A 7,418-nucleotide genomic window follows, 5' to 3' on the forward strand; every position below is an offset into this window, starting at 1 on the left:
GCAGGCTCACAAATGCCTGCTAACACCAGCTCCAGGAGATTCAGCGCCCTCTTCTGGCCTCATTGGGTACCCACAAATCTATGTGCGCGCACACACACACATATAAATATAATACTTTTTTACTTTTTTTTACAGTGTGTGTGTGTACCTGTACACCCATGCCGTGGGATATACGTGGAGGTCAGAAGACAGCTTGCAGGAGTTAATGACTCTCCTTTCACAATGTAGGTCCAGCGAATTGAACTCAAGCAATTAGTCTTGGTGGCAAAGCACCTTTACCCCAACCCATCTTGCAGCCCACCTTGTGTCTTTTTAAACAGCCAACTAATACTAGTTATAAAGAGAACTCAAAAGAGTGTGAATATAAACTAGAGACAAAAGTTAACCTTATTTTCTGAGAAACAGAATCCTGTCTAGAAAAAATAGTCACTTATTAAAGATATTAACCTTGGTGAGCCTTAGTGCAGGTGATGACGTCACTGGTTAAATTTTCTAACCAAGTGGTTTTGTTTCTTGAGTGACAGATACAAAATGAGATGGTGTAGGGATTGCTCCGAAGTCTGGAAAGGCCTAGGGAAGACAAAAGAAGAACACAGTTGAAAACATTTTAATACTAATGACTGCCTATGGTTAATACAATTACCCCAGCATCACAGATGAGGAGAACGAAACAAGAGGCTAAGCAACTCATGCCCATCCAAGGCCCTGCAGTGGGCAAGGAGTGTAATCGGCAGCCCTGGCATAGGCATCTATCTTCATTGCCATGGCTGCACTGCCCACTGCATCCCACTGCCAAGAAGGATGGAGAGGCCTGAGGGAGCCAGTAGAATCTGAGTAAGGTTCTGATGGACAGGGCACCATGTGAATGTCTTTCCTGTCTTCCAAACATCTCTCCTGAAATATCCAGGCATCCCCAGTGTGTTGTGAAATTGAGTTTGTTTTATGGATTACAAAGAAATGTCAGGTAAAGGATGTGTCTGGGTGTGTCAGAACAAACAGGATGTAAGGATGGGGAAAAACCTCAGTGATCTTTTTTCTCTTTTCTTTTTCTCTTTCTGTATTTATTTTTTGCTTCTTGAATTAAGGTCTCATGAGTCCCAGGTTGGTTTCACACTCACACTATAGCCAAGGATGACCTTAAACTCTGATCCTCCTGCCTCAACCTCTCTAGTGCTGGATTACAGGCATGCACCACCACCTGCTTTGTGCATTGCTAGGGATCAAACTCAGGGCTCTGCATGCTAAGCAAACGCTCTACCCACGGCACTACCTTTCATGTACTGCAGCGTTGCACAGTTGAGCAGACACTTTTATAATGAGCAAAATGCCTCTCTCAACGTGATAATTGCATTTAGAATATGCCTAGCAATCAGCCCAGAAAGAAACTTGTAGAAATGCTCTAGTGGTTGGAACTCTACAAAGGTCATATGGCTGAATTCTTCCCGCCTTCCTTTCCAGACCTGTCCAATCTTTCTAGAATAACTAAGTACCAACTCTGAAATGGAGACAGCAAATGAGTTTAAGCCAAACCAAAACAAGGAATTCTATTTGCAATGGGAAGTGGGGTGCTATCAAAGACAAGAGATGTGAAGACAGATGTTAGGAGAGTTTGATTGACTGCATGGGAATCAACCAGAGCAAGGTGGGATTTGAACATTGCCCCAGCCAGTCTTTTCAGCTCTCTAGACACAATGGACTCTTCATGTATTTCAATGAGGATTATCAACTCATGACTATCCTTATCCAGGATATGCAGTGAGCAAGCGTACCAGAAATTTCCAATTTTTTTCTGATAGTGTTAAGGGTAGGAAGGGAATTAAATAAGATGCTGACTAGGAGACATGATGGGAAGAAGGTAAAGGGGTTCTGCTTTAGGTAAGAAGGGCAGGGACTGTGTCTAAGAAGGACTGATGTTCTAGCTGAGGCCTGCGCCTAAGGAGGAGAAAGGAGCTATGTAGGGACTTCAGGCCATGGATACTTCAGAGACGGAGGCTGAGAGAAGGAACACAGAGGACTCTGGTGTGTCCACAGATCAGTGGTACAAAGAGAGAGCAGGACCTGAACTTGCAGGGGGCAGCGAGAGAGGACACAGGACCTTGAAGCCTAAGCAAAGGCATTCAACAGTATTCTAAGTGCAGATGGAAACCACTGGAGGATTTTTCACAGTGGGATGGTCTGTTCTCACTGAGAGCAAGCTGAAGAGAGGAAGCAATACTGCAGAGACCATTTAGAAGGTCAGTGTTATCACTGGTGAGATACAATGGACAGGGTATGTCTCTAAGAAGAATTCAGAAGGCTGCAGGAGCTTCATTGTGACAGAGTTGGGAAAGTGTAGCTCAGCTTGCCCTTATCAGTGAACTCGGGTTAGGGGTATGGCTCAGTCAGTAAAGTGTTTGCTACACATGTATCAAGTCCAGAGTTTAATCCCCAGATCCCACATAAAAAGTAGGGTATGGTGGTGCACACCTGTAATCTCAGTGCTAGTGAGGGTCCCTGGGCTAGATGGATAGACAATCGAGCTGAATCAGTGAGCTCCCGATTCAGTGAAAGACCCTGTCTCAAAAAAGAAGGTGGAAGGGAGTTGAGGAAGATAGCTAAGGTCAACCTCTGACCTTCACACAAACGGGCATGCACGCGCAGGCACAAACACACACGCGTGAGTACGCACACACCAACATAACCACTGCGTTTGGATGAGGCTGCTTCTGACTCTTCCCAGGTAGGATTTTTAGGATTCCAGGTTTCCCCTGTCCTTGACCCTGGGTACCACTGTAGATTTTTGTTGCATCTGTTTGTGGGCGTGTCCATCTCACGTCCGTTAATAACCTCCTTCCATCCCTAATTGATGCTGCACAGCACAGATGGGTTCTGGCAATGGCAGTAATAAGGTTCTGAACGCTTTCCATTGCTATATTTCTACTAGATGATTTACCTACTGACATTGTTTAACTTGACGTGCCAACTTGACTAGATTAAGGGATTTTCAGACAGTTAGTAAGGCATCATTTCTGGGCATCTCTGTGAGCACGTGTCTGAAAGAGAATGGCATTGAAATCACCAACCTAAGAAAGAAACCCACCCTCATACAGTGATATTGGCAATTTTTTAAGTGGTCGAGGGCCCACGATACCTTTGAGTTCGAAACATCAGGTGAGTTCCTGTGCTTGAACGCCTGGTCTCCGGCTGGTGGTACTGTTTTGGGTGGCTGTGGACATAAAGCTTAGCTGGTGGGAGTAGGTCACGAGGGGTGGGCCTTGAAGTTTATACCCACCCACTCTCTCATCTTCAGGCCCACTATGTCTGCTTCCAGGTTCATAGGGATGGGAGGAGCTATAGCACACTCTCCCACCAGCCAGACAAGGACACTCCAGCTGCCATGTCTTCTTTGCCATGATGGACAGAACTGTGACCTTCTGAAAACAGGAGCCAAAGCAAACCTTTTCTCCATTAAGTTGTTACCAGGGATTTTTGTCACAAAATGCAAAGGGCAAACCCATTCATTAGCCTTTCTTCTACTCTCTCCCTTCTTCTCCTTCATTAATTCTTCACCCTCGGGCTAGAGAGATGGCTCAGCTGTTAACGGCTAGGTTTACAGCCAAAACTACACACACAGCGTCTGTCTCAGAGCTAGAACCCTGATGTTCTCATGCTCGTGGACACCAGAGCTCCACGTTCTTTGTGTCCTCGACCCTTTGAATTCCAGGACCTGCACCAGTGGCCTCTTAGGTCTAAGAATTCTGGCCCCAGACTGAGAGGCGCACCTCTGGCCACTCTAGTTCTCAGGGGTTAATCTTGTGCTGAGCCATGGTGAAATCTCACAGTTCTCCAGTCTGCATATGCCGTGATGGGACTTCTCAGTTTCCATAGCTGTGTGAGCCAATTTCCCTACAAAATTCCTTCCCAACTATCTACCTAATCTATCTATGTATCATCTACCTATTTATCATCTCCCTGTCAATGATCAATCAATTATATATCTATCATCTATGTATGTATGTATCTATCTGCCCATCATCTGTCTATGTATATATCTATGTATGTATCTATATATCTATCTGCCTATCATCTGTCTATGTATCTATTTATATATGTATCTTTATATCTATTACTTATCTATCATCTATCTATCTATTATCTGTCTATCATCTGTCTTTCTGTGACAGCTGATATCAACTGTCAGCTTAACAGGATGTAGACTCACCGAGGAGACAGACCTCTGTGCCTGTCTGTGAGGCTGTTTCCAGAGAGGATTAATGCAGAGAACTGCTGGTAGCAATGACTTTTACGAGAGGTGACAACCAGTATTCAACAGGTCGACCTATCAAATGAATAACCCTGTTGGGAAGTCCCACTCGGCAAAGTCCATGGGGTTACTGGCTGTGGAAACCGGTTGTTTTCTGGTTATTCATCTGGCGGGTTGACCTGTTGAATACTGGTTGTCCCCTGCTGTATGCCCCTATGACCTCTGGTAAAAGCCACTGCTGCCAGTAGCTCTCAGAGTATTAACTGAGAGGAGACCAGACCTCAAAACAGGAACTGCCTTCCGACAGGCAGCCTCAGAGGTCTGAGGGAAGGGTCAACCTCAGTTCACTTCTTCCTGAGCTGTGTATTTGTGACAATTGCCTCCATCCTCAGCTGACACCAGGTTCCAGCTTCTTTGGGCTTCCAATGTGGAGGTCAATGCCAGTTACTCTCCAGGGACCTCCAGGACTTTCATCCCAGAAGGAACAACTGAGGGATCAAGTCTTGTAGACTGAGCAACTACAGAGTCCTGTCTCTGCCATGTACAGACAGCTATTACCAGACTACCTAACCCCTATCATATAGTCTGTCTATTAAATCTCCACTTATATATTCATTTCATCAATTCTACTCCTCTAAAAAACCCCAATGACACATCTATCACCTATCATCTTGTTGGTACTGCTTTCTGGACATTGCATTGTTTTAATCCTGACAAAACCTGGTAAGGTAAGTATTATTCCTCCTGATTTATAGACCAAAAACCAAGGTTTAGAGAGACTGAAAAACTCATCCAAGACTATACCATTAGGAAATAAGGGAGCCTAGATTTGGAATGTGTAGGGTGTAGGTGGCTCTCAAGCTCAGGCAGCTGTTGGGTAGGGGATTCAGCCTGTAGGTGTCAAATGAGGGGACAAATGATGAACACCTGGACCAGGACACTGCCAATGAGACTAGAGATAAGGAAATAAGGAACTGCCATGAGGGAAATGTTCAAAAGGAATTCTGGATAAACTTCTGCTTCTAGGGCAGCTGTGATTACACAGTAAGATCCTAGCTAAAAATATTATTATTCATAATCAAACAACAGTCTTCTGCTTCTGTTAACTGGGTTTGCCAAGGTAGGCCAAACAGCCAGCCCATGAGGCCTCAGCATGGCCACTGGACTGAAAGTTTCTCAGGACCTCCTGTTATGGGGTGGGGAGGGGAGCCAACTGAAGAGGTTGGAGAGTCCTCCACGTCCTGGGAAGGCGGGATGAGAAGACCCAGATTGACTGTGGTGTCACAGATATAGAGAGGGAAGGCGGTTTGGAAGAGATGGCGAGCAATAGAATCAAACTCTTTTTAGGTCAAGTGGATTCAAAATCAAAACCTATTACTAAACATAGTAGCTGTTTGGGTTTTTTTATTTTTATTTTTATTGAGCTCTACATTTTTCTCTGCTCCCCTCCCTGTCTCTCCCCTACCTCATTCAACCCTCCGCCAAGGTTCCCATGCTCCTAATTTACTCAGGAGATCTTGTCTTTTTCTACTTCCCATGTAGATTAGATCTATGTAAGTCTCTTTTAGTGTCCTCATTGTTGTCTACGTTCTCTGGGATTGTGGTTTGTGGGCTGGTTTTCTTTGCTTTATGTTTTTAAAAAAAACACCTATGAGTGAGTACATGTGATAATTGTCTTTCTGTGTCTGGATTACCTCACTCAAAATAATGTTTTCTAGCTCCATCCATTTTCCTGCAAAATTCAAGATGTCGTTATTTTTTTATGCTGTGTAGTACTCCATTGAGTAAATGTACCACATTTTCTTTATCCATTCTTCAGTAGAGGGGCATTTAGGTTGTTTCCAGGTTCTGGCTATGACAAACAAAGCTGCTATGAACATAGTTGAGCACATGTTCTTGTGGCATGATTGAGCATCAAAACGACAGTCTACAGAATGGGAAAAGATCTTCACTAACCCCACGTCAGACAGAGGTCTGATCTCCAAAATATACAAAGAACTCAAGAAATTGGTCATCAAAAGAACAAATAATCCAATTTAAAAAAATGGAGTACAGACCTAAACAGAGAACTCTCAACCGAGGAATCTAAAATGTCTAAAAGACACTTAAGGAAAAGTTTAACATCCTTAGTCATCAGAGAAACGCAAATCAAAAAAACTCTGAGATTCCATCTTACACCTGTAAGAATGGCCAAGATCAAAAACACTGAAGACAACTTATGCTGGAGAGGGTGTGGGGTAAAGGGAACACTTCTGCATTGCTGGTGGGAATGCAAGCTGGTCCAACCCCTTTGGATGTCAGTGTGGCGATTTCTCAGAAAATTAGGAAACAACCTTCCTCAAGACCCAGTAATGCCACTTTTGGGTTTGTTTGATTTTTAAACCAAAATTGTACTACCACCTAAGGCTAGGATACAGCTTCATTTTTAAAAAGAATCAAGTTTGGGCACAGTGTGGGTCACAGAGTCCATTTCTATACCACCCATCCTGTAAGATTCCCCACCAGCCACAGCCAAAGACAGTACCAACCAGAAAGCCGCTGCTGGCGTTGGGCACATAGTTTACCCAGAGATCACCACAAACAAAAGCTCCAAAGTATGACAAGAGCTCACCTGAGGGGAGAGGCTCCCTTCCGCAGAACACAGCCGCACTCCAATGACAAGGGTTTCTGGATTTTGCCTTTGCCTGCAGGCCACCTCCTTTGAAAGGCACAACACGGCTTCCAGAGAGCGAGCGGTTGATAGAAAATGTGTGATGTGTGGGTCTCACTGGGCCCTCTTCACAGTTTTCAGAGGCGTGTTCTCTAACACCAATACAGCAAGTTTACAGAAAATCAAGGAAAAGAGATTTAAAACAAAAACTCATGCTCACGGCATAAATAAAAAGGAAGGAAAACTACTGGCGTTGCCAGGCAACACAATCCTGCACCCCCTACCAATACAGGCCTCCTCCTGGGCCACACCCCTTGGCAGACAGGGGAACCTGAAGAACACACAGCCCTGCAAGCCATTGCAGCAGCCCTGCAGCTGCGCCTGGAAGTGTGGCTCATGAATCTCCAGGGACAGCTTACTCCAACTACTGGGCATTCACTGGCGTTCACTGACAAGGTACAGGGCAGTCCATCTCAGCTGGGGCTAAGCAGGGTGGGGAACGCATAGAAACAGGGCTGTGGGAGG

General features: G+C 44.8%; 1 long non-coding RNA gene across 1 annotated transcript; it reads right to left on the bottom strand.

Annotated features, from left to right (window-relative positions):
* Window positions 1–471: 471 nt before the first annotated feature.
* LOC121435770 lies at window positions 472–7,161 on the bottom strand. The gene is made up of 3 exons (XR_005972613.1): window positions 6,855–7,161; window positions 3,131–3,205; window positions 472–570 (listed from the first exon to the last, which is right to left on the bottom strand). It is a non-coding gene; the product is annotated as an uncharacterized LOC121435770 (long non-coding RNA).
* Between the last annotated feature and the right edge of the window lie 257 nt (window positions 7,162–7,418).

Source organism: Microtus oregoni, unplaced genomic scaffold, assembly GCF_018167655.1.
Source record: "Microtus oregoni isolate MIOR12 unplaced genomic scaffold, Mior012 000047F_ref0000412, whole genome shotgun sequence".
Taxonomy (NCBI): Eukaryota; Metazoa; Chordata; class Mammalia; order Rodentia; family Cricetidae; genus Microtus; species Microtus oregoni.